Source organism: Ovis canadensis, chromosome X (genome assembly GCF_042477335.2).
Source record: "Ovis canadensis isolate MfBH-ARS-UI-01 breed Bighorn chromosome X, ARS-UI_OviCan_v2, whole genome shotgun sequence".
NCBI lineage: Eukaryota > Metazoa > Chordata > Mammalia > Artiodactyla > Bovidae > Ovis > Ovis canadensis.
The window spans coordinates 107,612,884-107,631,557 of NC_091727.1; the positions used below are offsets into that span (position 1 = coordinate 107,612,884).

An 18,674-nucleotide genomic window follows, 5' to 3' on the forward strand; every position below is an offset into this window, starting at 1 on the left:
AAAACTGGAAAACTGGCACTTAAGGTAGTGTCTGGGAAATTAGACATGCCTAGAATTAAGCAAAAGTCCTCTAAACTGGGAGATTGCTGCTGTTGCTGCTGCTGCTGCTGCTGCTGCTGCTGCTGCTGCCAAGTTGCTTCAGTCGTGTCCGACTCCATGCGACCCCATAGACGGCAGCCCACAGGTTAAATAACCTCCAATCTCTTGAGATGAGAGGCAAGCTGAAGGTCTTCCAGGGAGGGGATCAGTCTCCAGGACCCCTACTTTAACTTCTAAGCTGCCCACTCTTCTCTTTTCCCTGATAAGAAATAATCATAGGTATCATGAAAGGTGATGGTCAGGAAATTGAGGACCCTGACCCTGAAGACCCTGAAGCACCATTCTTTAATCATCCAAGAATGATTACAATTCTTTTCAGCATATTTGTCTTCCCAAATTAAGAGAAACAAAGCTTCAAGAAGAAGTGAATCTAAAATTACTTTCTGCTTTACATTGAAATATTCTGAGAACTCCATTAGATTCCCAGGAACTGAATGTTGGGCCCAACTGCGTTACTTCAGAGCTGTGTAATCTTGTGCATATCGCTTAAGTTTCTGGAGCTCCATTTGAGGTTGTGTTAGGAGAACCTAATGGTAATAAACATGAGAGCATTTCAAAACTTGTTCAGCAATAAACAAATGTAAGGAATTTTACTTGAGAGTATCTCAGGCTCTGAAAAAAAATCTGGTTTTGTCCTTAAGTAGCAAGTTCCTTATTGGAGAAGGAAATGGCAACCCACTCCAGTGTTCTTGCCCGGAGAATCCCAGGGACAGGAGAGCCTGGTGGGCTGCTGTCTATGGGGTTGCACAGGTTCAGACACAACTGAAGCGACTTAGCAGCAGCAGCAGCAAATTCCTTAGGATTCTCCTCTGAAAGTTATTGCAGTAGTTGAAAGTATTTTCAGAGTTTATAATAAAACTGAAAACGACAGATATTCTCATTTGATTATGCAGGAGATAGAATTGGCAGTCGTCGACTTTTAGGACTGCTTGTTTTATTCTTGATAAATATACTGAATACTGACTCTGTGTAAATATCTGTTCACAAAGAGCTGAAAACATTGAGAGCTGTGCTGTGCCCCTCTTTGTAGAAGGCGTTTTATCTACTAGGTTGAAGTAAAGGCCAAAGTACCTTATCAGACACAGAAGTACATTATCTACTCAGGGCAGTAGGACAGAAATAAAGGCCAGAGATTGAATTTATGCTGGCCCAGTTAATGATCAACACCACTAAGATTTTGCAGCATAGAAAGTATAGAAATATATCCAGAATGAAAATAAAAGCCATATAAATGAAACATACGATTATATCTGACTCAAAGTTGTCCATAGATGTTGTTCATCTGGAATGTAAATGTAGACATGACTATGATCCCCACTTTTTTCCAGCCTAATTTTTTAATAAAATTTGCATATGTTAAATTTACATGTAATCTTTATAGCATACAGTCATGTCAGTTTTGACAAATGATAGAATTGTGAAACCATTGTCAAGGTCAAAACAGGAAATAGTTTCTACATCCCAAGAAAACTTCATGCTTCACCTTTGTAGTCAAACCATTCCTCCCATTCTTAACTCCCATCAATCCATTCTCAGTTCCGATAGTTTTACCTTTTCCAGAATGTCATCTGAATCAAGTCATACCTAGAGTACACTGCCTTTTCAATCTGACTGCTTTCACTTAGCATATATTGCATTTGAAATTCATTCATGATGTTACATTTGTCAGTAACCCATTCCTTTTCGTTGCCGATTAGCATCCCATTGTATGACTTTGAAGAAATGGAGTAGCCAGCATGGTCAACAAAAGAGTCTGAAATGCAGTACTTGGATGCAATCTCAAAAATGACAGAATGATCTCTGTTCATTTTCAAAGCAAACCATTGAATATCACAGTAATCCAAGTCTATGCCCCAACCAGTAACACTGAAGAAGCTGAAGTTGAACAGTTCTATGAAGACCTACAAGACCTTTTAGAATTAACACCCAAAAACGATGTCCTTTTCATTATAGGGGACTGGAATGCAAAAGTAGGAAGTCAAGAAACACCTGGAGTAACAGGCAAATTTGGCCTTGTAATGCAGAATGAAGCAGGACAAAGACTAATAGAGTTTTGCCAAGAGAATGCACTGGTCATAGCAAACACCCTCTTCCAACAACACAAGAGAAGACTCTACACATGGACATCACCAGATGGTCAACACCAAAATCAGATTGATTATATTCTTTGCAGCCAAAGATGGACAAGCTCTATACAGTCAGCAAAAATAAGACCAGGAGCTGACTGTGGCTCAGATCATGAACTCCTTATTGCCAAATTCAGACTCAAATTGAAGACAGTAGGGAAAACAACTAGACCATTCAGGTATGACCTAAATCAAATCCCTTATGATTATACAGTGGAAGTGAGAAATAGATTAAAGGGACTAGATCTGATAGATAGAGTGCCTGATGAATTATGGACGGAGGTTCATGACATTGTACAGGAGACAGGGATCAAGACCATCCCCATGGAAAAGAGATGAAAAAAAAAGCAAAATGGCTGTCTTGGGAGGCCTTACAAATAGCTGGGAAAAGAAGAGAAGTGAAAAACAAAGGAGAAAGGAAAGATATAAGCATCTGAGTGCAGAGTTCCAAAGAATAGCAAGAAGAGATAAGAAAGCCTTCCTCAGTGATCAATGCAAAGAAATAGAGGAAAACAACAGAATGGGAAAGACTAGAGATCTCTTCAAGAAAATTAGAGATACCAAGGGAACATCTCATGCAAAGATGGGCTCGATAAAAACAGAAACGGTATGGACCTAACAGAAGCAGAAGATATTAAGAAGAGGTGGTAAGAATACACAAAAGAACTGTACAAAAAAGATCTTCATGACCAAGAAAATCACAATGGTGTGATCATTCACCTAGAGCCAGACTTCCTGGAATGTGAAGTCAAGTGGGCCTTAGAAAGCATCACTATGAACAAAGCTAGTGGAGGTGATGGAATTCCAGTTGAGCTGTTTCAAATCCTGAAAGATGATGCTATGAAAGTGCTGCACTCAATATGCCAGCAAATTTGGAAAACTCAGCAGTGGTCTCAGGACTGGAAAAGGTCACTTTTCATTCCAATCCCAAAGAAAGGCAATGCCAAAGAATGTTCAAACTACCACACAATTGCACTCATCTCACATGATAGTAATGTAATTGTCAAAATTCTCCAAGCCAGGCTTCAGCAATAGGTGAACCATGAACTCCCAGATGTTCAAGCTTGTTTTATAAAAGGCAGAGGAACCAGAGATCAAACTGCCAACATCCTCTGGATCATAGAAAAAGCAAGAAAGTTCCAGAAAACCATCTGCCTCTGCTTTATTGACTATGGCAAAGCCTTTGACTGTGTGGATCACAATGAACTGTGGAAAATTCTGAAAGAGATGGAAATACCAGACCACCTGACCTGCCACTTAAGAAACCTGTATGCAGGTCAGAGGAACAGTGAGAACTGGACATGGAACAACAGACTGGTTCCAAATAGGAAAAGGAGTATGTCAGGGCTGTATATTGTCACCCTGCTTATTTAACTTCTATGCAGAGTACATCATGAGAAATGCTGGGCTGGAAGAAGCACAAGCTGGAATCAAGATGGCCGGGAGAAATATCAATAACCTCAGATATGCAGATGACACCTTCCTTATGGCAGAAAGTGAAGAGGAACTAAAAAGCCTCTTGATGAAAGTGAAAGAGGAGAGTGAAAAAGTTGGCTTAAAGCTCAACATCCAGAAAACGAAGATCATGGCATCTTGTCCCATCACTTCATGGGAAATAGATGGGGAAACCTTGGAAACAGTGTCAGACTTTATTTTTCTGGGCTCCAAAATTCACTGCAGATGGTGACTGCAGCCATGAAATTAAAAGACGCTTATTTCTTGGAAGAAAAGTTATGACCAACCTAGATAGCATGTTGAAAAGCAGAGACATTACTTTGCCAACAAAGGTCCGTCTAGTCAAGGCTATGGTTTTTCCAGTGGTCATGCATGGATGTGAGATTTAGACTCTGAAAAAGCTGAGTGCCTAAGAATTGATGCTTTTGAACTGTGGTGTTGGAGAAGACACTTGAGAGTCCCTTGGACTGCAAAGAGATCCACCAGTCTATTCCCAAGGAAATCAGCCCTGGGATTTCTTTGGAGGGAATGATGCTGAAGCTGAAACTCCAGTACTTTGGCCACTTCATGGGAAGACTTGACTCATTGGAAAAGACTGATGCTTGGAGGGATTGGGGGCAGGAAGAGAAGGGGACGACAGAGGATGAGATGGCTGGATGGCATCACTGACTTGATGGACGTGAGTCTGAGTGAACTCCAGGAGTTGGTGATGGACCGGGAGGCCTGGCGTGCTGCGATTCATGGGGTCGCAAAGAGTCGGACACGACTGAGTGACTGAACTGAACTGAACTGAACTGTATGACTTTACCACTGTTTGTTTATAAAGTCACCTATTGATGGACATTTGGGTTGTTTCCATTTATGATGTTTATGAATGAAGCTACTCTAAACATTCTCAGTTGATTTTTATGTGAACAGAGAGTTTCATTTCTCTTACCATAAATACCAAGGAGCTGGATTGCTGTTGTCACATGGGAAGTATACATTAAACATCACCAGAAACTGTTTTCTAAAGTGGCTGTACCGTTTTCCATTCTCATCTGCAATGTTTGAGAGCTCCAGTTGCTCACACCATCCGTGAAATGATGGTAAGGAAATGAAACTAACGCATCTCTCTACCTGAGGCTTGTCATTCTAGGAGATTTTTGAAGGACATAAATTATCTTTTTACTTCATCTCCTCACCTGCCCCCATCACTGATCCTTAAAAGAATCTGATATGCAGACCCTGACAAGATGGTTATTTTTGAGGTGCTAGTGTGCCATCTTCTCAGTCAGCTGGTCTCTTCCTTGCCTCAACACCTCATCTCTCATTGGCCTCCTGTGTGGCAAGCAGAGTGAGCTTGGACTGGGTAACAGTATCTTATCAAGATCTTTATTTGTATTTTTTTCCTCTAGTAGTTAGCCTGAATACCTATTCATCTACTTTCTCGCCATCCATATAACTTATTTGATGGAATGTTTCTTCACGTGTTTTACCTATTTTAAAAATTAGGGGTTTTTTTTGTTTCCTTATTTTGGATCTCTGAGAACTCTTTATATCTTCTGGATATAAGCCTTTGTCAGATTATGATTTGTTATTATTTCTTCTCAGATTGAATCTTATTTTTTCATCCTCTTAAGAGCAAAAGTTTTAAATTTTGATAAATTCCAAATGGTCATTTTTTTCTGTTTAATTGTGCTTTGGTATTATATCTAAGAACTATTCCAGACAAGCATATAATGATTTTTCATCTATGTTTTCTTCTCTAGGTTTTATACTTTTTAACTTTGCATTTAAGTCTATGATTCATTTTGAATTAATTTTTAAATAAAGCATAAGTAATAGATTGAGGTTTATTTTCTATATATGAATGTTTAGTTGCTCTGGAATCAAGAGTTGAAAAGCCCTATTGTTAGTTGCATGTATATTTAGGATTTTTTTCTTCTTGATGAAATCACCCTGTTATCATTCTGTAATATCCCTCTTTATCCCTGGTGATTTCCCTCATGTATAAATGTGCTTTGTCTCATATCAGTATAGTTAACCAGTTCTCTCTTGATAAGTGTTTGCCTGGTATTGCCTTTTCCAGTCTTCTATTTTTAACCTGTCTGTATCTTCTTCTTTGAAGTGGGTCTCTTTAGAAGTCATATAGTTTGGTCTTAATGAGAAGATATAGTTTTTTTTTTTTAAATTCAGTGTAACAATCTATGTTTTCATTTATGTTCTTACACTATTTATATATTTAATTTCATTATTTTTCTTGGATTAGATCTACATATACTTGTATTCATTGTTTTCTATTTGTCCCCCTTTTTTTCCATTTTTCATTTCCTGTCTTTTTGATTATTTGAATAGCTTTTAGTATTCCATTTTAATTTGACTTTTTTGCCTATATATACACTTATAAATTTTAGTTGTTACTCAAATTACAACAGTATACATATTGTCTATTTAGAGTTAATATTGTACCACTTCAAGTAAAATGTAGGGTTCCTCCCCATTTAAATTACAGTTGCCATCTGTATTTCATTTACATATATTAAAACCCTCCCTCAGACAAATGTTTAAATTGTTTTCAAGAACCATACATATTTTACAGAATTTAAGTGGAAAGAAACACTCTTATATTTGGCCCAAATAATTGCCTTTTCTGTCAATCTTCCTTTATTCCTGGAGCAAGTTTCCTTCTGGTATCATTTTTTTCTAGCCTGAAGAATTTTTTAGCAATTATATCTGATTGTGACAAATTCTCTTAGTTTTATTTCACCTGAAAATACTTTTAACTTTTCTGGACAAAGAATTCCAGGTTGACAGTTCTTTTTTAGGTCTTCAAAATGTTCTATTATATTTTGGCCTATGTGGTTTCTCATTCACCAATTATACAAATTCTCTTGTATGTAGTGTGCCATTTTCTTTTGGATGCTTTCAAGATTTTTTTCTTTATTTTGATTTTCAGCTGTTTGATTATTATGTGTCTGGACATGGTTTTCTTGTAGTTTATCCTTTTTGTAGTATGCTGTACTTCTTGAATCTATAAATTTATGCCTTGCATTAAATTCAAGATTTTTCAACTATTATTCTAATATATTTTATCTACCAATATTTTTCTCCTCCCATTTAGGGACTCCATTGACACAAATATTAGGCCTTTTAGGTTGCTAGCCTCTGTTCATTTTGTTAAAATCTGTTTCTCTCTGTTATTCTGATTATATAATTGCCCTTAATCTATGCTGTTTTCAAGTTCATTTATGATTTCCTATGTCATGTCCATTCTACTATTGAGCCCACCACAGTGAAATCTTTATTTTGAATACTATATTTTTCAGTTTTATAATTTCCCTTTACATCTTTATTGTAATATATGTTTTTTTTGGCTTGGAATTTCTATTTTTTTTTTAAATTTCAAGAGTGTTCACCTTTAGTCAAACAATAATTACTACTGTATGCCTATTAGGATAGCTTTAAACAGGGCTATCAATACCAACTGCTATAAAGAATGCAAGGTCATAAAAATTCTCATTCTTTGTACAAAATGGTACAATCACCTTAGAAGATATGTTGGCAGTTACTTACAAAGCTAAGCAATTCTTATCATATAATCCTGCAATCATGAACTTTGACATTTACTGAAAGAAGTTGAAAACCTATGTCTGCACAGAAACCTATGCATGAATGTTTTTTGCAACCTTATTCTTATTTGCCAAGGTTTAGAAATCCAAACCCTTAATTTATTTGGTTGAAAGGAGAACTTGAATATCTTTGGATGATTTTGTTTCCTTTTTGAGATATGTATATTGTTGTCAATTTTTCATTTTCTAGCTGCTCATGCAGCATGTTGGATTAGGGCCCTACCTTTATCACCTCATTTTACCTTAATTACTTGCTAAAGACTCTGTCTCCAAATTTATTCACATCAGGAATTAGGGCTTCAACATATGAATTTTTGTGGAACAGAGTTCAGTTTGTAGCAATCATAGTTTATGCTCATGACAGCCCTGCTACTGCTAAGTCACTTCAGTCGTGTCCGACTCTGTGCGACCCCAGAGACGGCAGCCCACCAGGCTCCCCCGTCCCTGGGCTTCTCCAGGCAAGAACACTAGAGTGGGTTGCCAGTTCCTTCTCCAATGCATGAAAGTGAAAAGTAAAAGTGAAGTCGCTCAGCCGTGTCCGACTCTTAGCGACCCCATGGACTGCAGCCTACCAGGCTCCTCCGCCCATGGTATTTTCCAGGCAAGAGTACTGGAGTGGGGTGCCATTGCCTTCTCCATCATGACAGCCCTACAAGATACTATATTTCTTATTTAACAGAAAAGTGCAATCAGAAAGATGTTAATAAGTAAATGGCCTAGGGTTACTGACCTAACAAGTGCTCTAACTGTTATTTGAGCCCCCATCTCTCAGAATCATTTCATCAGATCAAGAGTTGGCAAACTACAGTCCATGGGCCAAATCTGATCTATCACCTATTTTGTTGAAACATAGCCATGCACATTTTGTTATATATTGCCTAACTGCCTATGACTGATTTCTTGCTACAGTAGCAAGTTGAGTAGTTGTGATAGAGATCATATGGCCCACGAAGCCGTAACTATCTGGTCCTTTGCAGAAAAAATTGACTGGTCCCTGTACTATATCACACTGCTATCGAACACAGCATAGTTTTTGAGAATGTACCCAAGTCTTTATCACATTATCACTTTTACCTTTAAATCTATCATTGTGTGCCATCATTCCTTTCTAACTGTCCTTTTCTTTTTTTCCAGAGATGATGACTAGCTCAGGTGATGTTCATGGAGACTAAATGTTAACAGAAGATGCTAAACCTCTGGCTTTCATGGTCTACTAGGAAACACAGATGAATGAACAAGAGAAATGACTCTTGGTAACAAAGATTCTGGTGCTGAGAAACAAGAGTATGGTAAAAGTAAGTTTTGGAGAACTGGATTAGTTTCATGATATAAAAAAAGTATTTCACTAACAAGGGCAATGTCTTTGGTGTCTGACTCACTTGGTAAAGAGATAACTTTCTTTGAAACCAAATGTTTGCTTTGGCAATTTTCACTTTTAAGTGACAGAATTAAAATTGAAAGTTGAACACAAGCTCAGCAAATGTAACTCTCAGGGAGGAATGTCAGGACTAATTTTTATATGGATGCTGACTTTTAAAGATTGACTGTTTCAAAATCAAGCTTTAGTCAAGGATAATAGAGCCTTAGGGTAACTTTGCTTACTATTACGTAGACCCAGATGTATTTTGGATCAGATCATGTCACAGGAATTGTAACTACTCTATCCATTAGCAGAAAGTTATAACATGGTTAGTATAAATATTAGTCCTATTTTGTTTATCATTTTTATAGAGGGTACTTATCAAACATTATATGGAATCATTCATTAGAATGGGTGACACTGCATGGAAGTTAACTGTAACTCAGAATAAATATGTCAGTAAAATAGTAAGTTACTTTAAAATAAATATACATATTTTATTTAAAATAAATTATATGTTAAAATTAGATGATTTTGAATTGCTGTTAATTGTTGTGTGACTTAATTTTTTTAATAGAATGAAATGCTATTTAATGTAGAATTATCAGATGTCAGAGCTGAAGGAGCCATTAGAAATCACTTAGTCCAATCTTCTCACTTAACAGAGGAGGTAACTAAGGTCCAGAAAGGAAAAAGATGTTATCAAAGTCTCACAAGGAACTTCATGGCATAGCTTGGACAAGAAGTTCTTAGTCCATACAAAGCAGATGATTTGGGCTACATAAGTGATATAAATGAATGTGAAAGAGAGTGATACAAGCAAATAAATAACTTCTATTACCATTTGCCAAAGAATTTGTGCAACATAGTGAACAACATTTGAGGGAAGGAGGAGGAATACTTTTTTAGTGTAACAGGCAGCAAAATCAGGTTTCTCTTGGAATTGCTCTTATTTGGGAACCTTTCTTTTTAGTAGGGTTTCTGACTAAGCCCTCATCAGATAATGCTATCCTCCCTAGTAAAAAGAACACTTGACTTAGAGTCAAAAAACCTGGATTTAAGTATTGCCTATACACCATAGACAGGTGTCACTTATTTTTTCTAGGTTAGTTTTTATACATGTAAGATGAATGTATGAGACTAGAAGATCATCTCTAAGGTTCTTTCTGATTCTGAAGACTCTTAGACTCTAACATGCTAAGTGAATCAGTTTTCACTTTATCACCTGTGGTGGCAAAAAGCACATTATCTATGCAACTTCTAGATTTTGTTTGTGAACATGTCTATTCATTAGAAAATCATATCAATACATAGGACCAAAATCGGCATTCTCATAACTGTATGTTAATCATGAGGGGAAACTGAAACAACTATAATTTCCTCTTCTATACAATAGTCCAACAGAGATTTGAAGTCACTGATAATCATTTTCTAGGCTCAATCTCCCCATTTCTTTCAACTGTTCCTCACATGATATGGTTTTTAACACCCCTCCTCCACCATCTTGCTCAGGTTCCTTTGGATATGTGGTTTGCCACTGCGGAGTCCAGAAAGGACTTAACCCAGATAGTCCAATGGTTTGTCTGGCTATCCCAGAATAGAACAGGCCTATCATCATTTTTGTTTTTACTAAACATGTTTATTGGATTTCATTCCAGGACTACATCATCTATTTTTAAACAGCTATATTCCACGCTGACTCATATTAAGGGCTTTGTTTCAGCTGTACTATGTGCCAAGTGGAGCTTCATTGACCAGGGATTGAATCCATGACCCTTGCATTGGAAACACGGAGGCTTAACCTTTGAAACACCAGGGAAGTCCACAGCTGACTCCTAGTAAATGTGTAGTGAGTCCATTCAAACCTTATTTTGTTGATATTTGTGGCTTCAGAATCATGATTTTCTTCAGTCTTTACTTGAACACTTTATTATTATTTAGACCCAAGGGCAAGATTCTGTGGTAATCCTAGGAATAATTCATCTTGCTAGTATTTTTGGTTTTTATCTTTGTCATTCATTGTGTTCATTCTCATTTGATTCTGTCCACAGAACTAATGAGCCAAAATTCAAAATTTTCTTCCAAATAATTAATAAAATTTTTACATGAGAATAACCGCCTAATGTGACTAAAGTTCCAAGCTGACACTGTTTTACTTAACCAAATTTTTGTGAGATCTTTCAAATACAAATAATCTAATTCTACCAGCACTCAGTCTGTATTTTGCTGACTTTTTTACATTAAGGCCATTGAGACAGATTTTTTTCAGAAATTCTATTTTTGTCATGATTAGCATTACTATTATTTCTCTGGAGTATAATTTATTTGGGTCTGATAGTATAACTTCATTTACGACTATATATGTCCTCTTAAAATATCTTCCTCTCTTAGGATTCCAATTTCTTCTTGATGACCATTTCAACTGTTCTAATCCAAATACTGATCTCATACCCACTTTGGCTTTGTATTTTTCCCCTGTTGTTGATTCACATACAGTCTAAGTACTATCTGAGATGCAGTCTCAGATCTTGAGGTTCTGAATCAGAGCTTGTCCTTGATGTTGTATTGTGGGCTCAGAACACTATCTTTCCTTTCTCACTTATCTCTTTTGCCTTACTTTGAAAGTAAAACATAGATTTCCCCGAGATTTCTTTTCCTTGCCTTCTCAGATTCTTACTTATTAGTTGTTCTTCAGGCTTTCCAGGTTTTCATATAATCCAAAATGAATCTTTGATCCCTGTTTTCTATCTCCTTGAATTCTGTAGTTCTATAGTAGAAACCCATAGAATGTTACAAAGGAATATTTTTCTGTTTTATAAGTGACTGTATCTGAGTTCTATTTTCCATGTCACCAAGAGACCAATACATGTTAGGAATATATTCCTGATCGATTATGTGTTCTTAAAAATCTGCTCTAATATCTATTTTCAGTATACACATGATAGGCCTGAAATGTGTTCTGTGTAAGGAGTTGTGCTCAATTGTAGTAATGTGGGATACATTTTTTTTACTCAGAGTTACCTTAAAATTTCCATGACTTCTCTGCATTGCAGAATTTGATCTTTGTTAACCAGACTATAGTTTCCTTGGAAAATCTCTAGAATCATAGTGAGGAATGGTTTCAGGAATAACCATGAAAGCCCTGACTAGCTTGTTGGATGTTGAGATCATATGGAGAAGAGCCAAGCTCAACTCTCTTCAGGATGAAATTCAGTCACTTTCAAATGATGTATAAGACCTGACGTGATCTGACCTCAGCCAAAACAAGGTACACTTTTAGTGTGTCATATTTTCTTTGTGTCTATAACTTGTACATATTCTTTTGTCTGTAAATCTCTGCTGGAATTCAAGAATGACTTCTATGATCGCATCTCCTTTTGTAAGTCTTCATTGTTCTTGTTGTTGTTCAGTCACTAAGTCATCTCCAACTTTTTGCGACCCCCATGGACTGCAGCACACCAGGCTTCCCTGTCCTTCACTAGCTCTAGGAGTTTGCTCAAACATATATCCATTGAGTGGGTTGCCATTTCCTTCTCCCGGAGATCTTTTCGACCCAGGGATTGAACCCATGTCTCCTGCATTACAGGTAGATTCTTTACTACTGAGCCATCCAGGAAGCCCATGTTTTCATTGAGCCCCTTCATTTCTAGTCTGAGTCAATATGTTGTAATCCCGTGTGTGTGTGTTCAGTCACTTGGTCGTGTCCAACTCTTTGTGCCTTCATGAATTGTGGCTCCTGTGTCCATGGTATTTTTCAAGACAAGAGTACTGAAGTGGGTTGCCATTTCCTTCTCCAGGGGATATTCCTGACTCTGAGATCAAACCTGCATTTCCTGCAATGGCAGTCAAATTCTTTACCACCGAGCCACCTGGGAAGCCCTTGTAATTCCATACCACCTGCTTTTTGCTCTCTCTTGGTATTTATTAAGCTGTATGATCAATGTACCTATCTATCTTCCCAGCTGGCCATATGCTCCTTAAGGGCAATGATTTTACCTTATTTATTTCTATATGCACGGTATTTAAATAGCAAAAGAGTAAGTGGTTGTCAATTTTTTAAAAAACATTTATTTATTTGGCTGCACCATGTATTAGATGTAGCACACGGGATCTTTAGTTGTGGAATGTGAACATTCAGTTGCAGCATGTGGGATCTTGTTCCCTGACTAGGAGTAAAATCTGAGCCCCCTGCATTGGGAGTGCGGAGTCTTAGTCAATGAACCACCAGGGAAGTCCCATGGTTGACAATTAGATTAGATCCATTTGTCTAATTGGTAAACCTATATGCAAGTCAGGAAGCAACAGTTAGAACTGGACATGGAACAACAGACTGGTTCCAAATAGGAAAAGGAGTAAGACAAGGCTGTATATTGTCACCCTGCTTATTTAACTTCTATGCAGAGTACATCATGAGAAACGCTGGGCTGGAAGAAACACAAGCTGGAATCAAGATTGCTGGGAGAAATATCAATAACCTCAGATATGCCGATGACACCACCCTTATGGCAGAAAGTGAAGAAGAACTAAAGAGCCTCTCGATGAAAGTGAAAGAGGAGAGTGAAAAAGTTGGCTTAAAGCTCAACATACAGAAAACGAAGATCATGGCATCTGGTCACATCACTTCATGGGAAATAGATGGGGAAACAGTAGAAACAGTGTCAGACTATTTTTGGGGGCTCCAAAATCACTGTAGATGGTGACTGCAGCCATGAAATTAAAAGATGCTTACTCCTTGGAAGGAAAGTTATGACCAACCTAGATAGTATATTCAAAAGCAGAGACATTACTTTGCCGACTAAGGTCCATCTAGTCAAGGTTATGGTTTTTCCTGTGGTCACGTATGGATGTGAGCGTGGGACTGTGAAGAAGGCTTAGCACTGAAGAATTGATGCTTTTGAACTGTGGTGTTGGAGAAGACTCTTGAGAGTCCCTTGGACTACAAGGAGATCCAACCAGTCCATTCTGAAGGAGATCAGCCCTGGGATTTCTTTGGAAGGAATGATGCAGAAGCTGAAGCTCCAGTACTTTGGCCACCTCATGCGAAGAGTTGACTCATTGGAAAAGACTCTGATGCTGGGAGGGATTGGGGGCAGGAGGAGAAGGGGACGACAGAGGATGAGATGGCTGGATGGCATCACGGACTCGATGGACGTGAGTCTGAGTGAACTCTGGGAGATGGTGATGGACAGGGAGGCCTGGCGTGCTGCAGTTCATGGGGTCACAAAGAGTCAGACACGACTGAGCGACTGAACTGAACTGAACTGAACTGAACAAGGGACATCCAGAATTTCTAGGGCCTGAGACTAGAAATGAGTATATATGAAAGACATTTATAAATCAATATATATAAATGCATAATGCAGTATGGACAGGGGGAAATTTTTTTTGTCATTTGTTGAATAGTACCAATGGTTGTGTATTTATAGTCCGCATGTATCATGATATATCTGCTAACAGAACTATTTTTGAAAGAAGTAGTGTACTGTGTTTCACTCTGTCTTGCACCAGTTAACCTTATAAACAGGTATATACATATATGCACACAGACATACAAATATGTGCTATTCCTGTCCCAGAGTGCTCTGCTGCTAAGTCGCTTCAGTTGTGTCCAACTCTGTGCGACCCCGTGGACTGCAGCCTACCAGGCTCCTCTGTCCATGGGATTTTCCAGGCAAGAGTACTGGAGTGGATTGCCATTGCCTTCTCCTCCAGAGTGCTCTAGATCCCAGAAAATAAGGAGATGCTCATTTAATTTTGAATTGTTGAAGTTTGACTTAATATGTTTAAGTACTCTACACAAATAACATTAAGACTAGTCATACCTTTCTTCTGGTTGGAATATTTGTGTAGTACAGAGGCACGATATGTCTGAGGGAAGCAGTTTGGGAGAATGTCATATTGACTGAGGGCCTGGATTCATTAAAAATGCTTATTTATAGCAAACAGGTGCATGTGTGTATATATGTGTGCATGTTTACACATATAAACATTTTCTGTTTATATGCTTACATAATCTGTATATATAGACTTATATTTATAATATACTCAAGCAATGGAAGTATGCTCTGTATTCACTTCATTTATTGTACCTCACCAGTACACAGTGCATGCTTGAAAGCTTTCAGGGAAAATATATATATGACATAGTGCACCCATAGAAATCAGCCATTTTGTAAATGGTCACGAGTGCTCAAATTGAATCCTATCAAATCAAAGGGTGGAACTGCAAGGAAATTTCAGTTTCTAGTCATTTGTACTTTTGTTATTTGACTATTTCACTAAGTGCTTACTTTACTTTTTTGATCAGAAAAAAAATCAATTTTTAGAAGATAGTTGTCAGGATACTTCTGTCCTGAGTAAAAATAATTAATCAGTGAACTCATTAGTAGTTCACTGTCTTGTAAATTATGACAGTTTTGCTAAAATTTCTTTGAAAGATGAAGTTAGTTTCCATTCAACTCTGTATTTTATAGTAAAGGAATGACATGCACACATATTCAAATTTATGAAAATGGAAATTTTAAAGGCTACAACAATTTCCAAATTAAATCTGTGAATGCTCTGAATAAGAGTTAAGTCCCTGATGGTTGCACACATACAAATTTTCTTTGAAATCTCTTAAGGCAGCTATGTATAATAAAAGAAAACTGGAAAATTGGAACCATAGCCATCCACTGTACTATGTGAAGTCTTGATATTTACAGTATTTTGGCTATGTTCTCATAGTTGTCATCTTACTTGCTTTCTTTTTACTGGTAGACTCATGGCCACTTTAACGCTTTTCTTGTCAAAAAAAAAAAAACAAACAAAAACACCAAACACTGTACAAACAAAAAACACTATACCTTTTAAGGGGAAAAACATACTAATTTGATATAGTGATCTGTGTTGTCCATTTAAACAATGGCCTTTGGAATATAAGAACAATTGTGATCTATCTTGTGAAGCAGTCTACTGATTGATAGTAAGAATATCTGACTCAGCAGAAAGAGTGAGCCTGGACACTGGTGGGGATGGAATAGATTGGGGTAGGCAGAGTTGTAGCATGCTTCTCAAATGACACTGTTTTTGAAATGATCTATAACACTTAAACCTGAGATCTCTCAATAATATCAACTATGACTTGTGTATTCACACACACAAAAATGATATTTCCAGTATTTTGTATTTCTACAAGGGTCAACATGTTAATTTGGCTCATCAAAGTAGTCAAATGACACTTTGTATATAAAGTATCACATGAGGAAGGAAATGCATTTTAATGAGTCAGTGTAAATGAATCAGAAGCACATTGGCATGAACTTCCTTTCATTTTGAGACACAGGAAGGATTCTAAACATTCCAAATAGAGGGCTATAAGCTTAATGATGGCATATCAAACTTAATCCATGATGCTAGTCTGAAGTTCAAAAACTTCAAACTGAAAACAAGGTCAGCCCTCTGCGATCTGGGATGCATTTGTTACATTAGTTGGTGAACAGATGCAATCCATTACATTCTGATTTTCCAGGGTTTTTGTTTTCTTCCATCATTAATTTGGTACTGTTTTTCTGCCTCATAATTCATTCAGTTCACCTACTGAATTGGTAAGAGAAACTAAAGCCTACAAAATTTTAAATAAATGTCAGAGTGGTTATTTTATATTAACCTAGTATTTTCCCCTAACTTGGCAAAAACTTGAAATAGCTAGGATATTTATTCCATTATCTGTAGGTTTTTTTTTTTTCCTCCCGTACCAGTACTTCCCATCATTAGTGAAAATAGTCAATACTTTGAGTGATCTGCAATTCTGTTCTTCCTTTTCCTTCACTTTGTTATTATTTTGAATCTTAACAGCTTTGAAAGTGGATCTGGTCCTTCCTGGAACTTATATAAGATCTTTATTCTCCATACATCTGTAGTCAAATATGATTCTAGGATTTGAGAATATGCTTCTCTGGAGGAAAAAAAAAAAAAAAGCTTTATTTGTCTTTTGCTCTGTAAGAAATGTTAGTGTCTGCCAGCCAAATGTTTCTCCTTGCTGTGTGTTGAATTCTCAGGTTCATTAAACAATTTGTAACCTCAGCTCACAGTCCAGGCTGAAGAAATGTTGGTCATTTTATGTGATGGAACCCACTGATAGGGCCTCTCTTAATGAGAATTTAGCTGGAGGGGAGTTGGGAGAAACATGAGAGATTTTGAGTAGCGTTTCTGTCTTCTTAACAACTGAAGTCTCAGTTCAAAACCCAGAGAAAGGAAAATAAAGCCTACATGTTCGGACCAGAGTTACATAAGAATGGTCTTAGGCAAGATTCCTAAAGAGATAATCTTCTTTATTAAAGTTTCCTGACGATGCTGAGGTCATGGGTGACACACTTTAGGACAACATCAAGACACTAGGAAAGTGTCAGCAATGAACAAATCTTGTTGTGAAACTCATTCTGATAGGTTTATTGCGGTGCCTTTTCAAAACAATAGTTTTAAAGAAGAAAATAGTCATTTCTTACTTTGATTCCCACTGAGCATTAAACACTCCTAAATGGAGGTGTCATTCATGATTTCAGATTAGATACTCCTTGATAGCAGTTTGGACTGCAAGGAGATCCAACCAGTCCATTCTGAAGGAGATCAGCCCTGAGATTTCTTTGGAAGGAATGATGCTAAAGCTGAAGCTCCAGTACTTTGGCCACCTCATGCGAAGAGTTGACTCATTGGAAAAGACTCTGATGCTGGGAGGGATTGGGGGCAGGAGGAGAAGGGGACGACAGAGGATGAGATGGCTGGATGGCATCACGGACTCAATGGACGTGAGTCTGAGTGAACTCCGGGGGTTGGTGATGGACACGGAGGCCTGGCGTGCTGCGATTCATGGGGTCACAAAGAGTCGGACACGACTGAGTGACTGAACTGAACTGAACTGAACTGATAGCAGTTTTGGATAGTTGCAGTAACCATAAAATTAGTAAATAGCAATGATGCAGCTATGAAAAAGTCAAACTGTTTTACAGAGGTATACTTGACATATAACATTATATTAATTTCAGGTGTACAGCATAATGTTTCATTTTTATGTTGTGAAATGATCACCATGGTAAGTCTAGTTAACATCCATCCTGTTGCATAGTTACCAGATTATTTTTTCTTGTGATGGGAACTTTTAAGATCTACTCTCTCAGCAACTGTCTCATATGCACTACAGTATTCTTAACTATAGTCCCTGTGCTGTCCATTACATTTCCGTGACTTATTTATCTTTTAAGTGGAAGTTTGTTCCTTTTGACCCCTTCATTCATTTTGCCCTCCTTCTACTCCCTGCCTTTGGCAGTCACTAATCTGTTCCCTGTATGTGAGCTCAGACAATAAACATTTGTTGGTGAGGACTGAAGTCCCCATTATCAGGGAGGAAGGAGCAAACAGTATGTATCCAGAAGAACATAGTCTATATAGAAGTGTGTGTGTATGTGTGTGTGTGTGTATGCATGTTATGTATTTAAGGGTATGCACTGTCCAACACTTTTCTCCTTCTAGGTTAAAGCCTGAAGAAATAGAGTTAGATGAATGGAAAGGGGTTGGGAAGATGGGAAATAGTTCAGGGCAGATGGAACAGTATATGCAAAGACCCAGAGATGAAGAAGAACATGAGGCTTTTAAGGAACTGAAAGGTGCTCAGTACAATGGGAATTCAATACAGTATACATAATGCACGGGCATGAATAGGAGATGTGAACCTCTGGAGTTCAGCAGAGACCAGATCATAAAGGGTCTTGTAAGCCAAGGGCTTCCCTGGTGGCTCAGTGGTAAATAATCCCCCTGCCAATGCAGGAGACATGGTTTTGATCCCTCGACTGGGAAGATCCCGAATGCCAGGGAGCGACCAACACCACGTACCACAACTACTGAGCCTGTGCTCTAGAGTCTGGGAGCCACAACTACTGAGCCTCATGCCACGACTGCTGAACCCTGTGTACCCTATAACCCATGGTGTGCAACAAGAGAAGCCTCCACGATGAGAAACACACACGCTACAACTAGAGAGTAGCCTCG

At 37.8% G+C, this 18,674-nt stretch overlaps 1 long non-coding RNA gene across 1 annotated transcript; it reads left to right on the forward strand.

Annotated features, from left to right (window-relative positions):
- The first annotated feature begins 11,704 nt into the window (after nucleotides 1-11,704).
- Nucleotides 11,705-14,122, forward strand: LOC138931172 (uncharacterized). The gene is made up of 2 exons (XR_011446434.1): nucleotides 11,705-11,919; nucleotides 13,053-14,122. It is a non-coding gene; the product is annotated as an uncharacterized lncRNA (long non-coding RNA).
- Nucleotides 14,123-18,674: the final 4,552 nt, after the last annotated feature.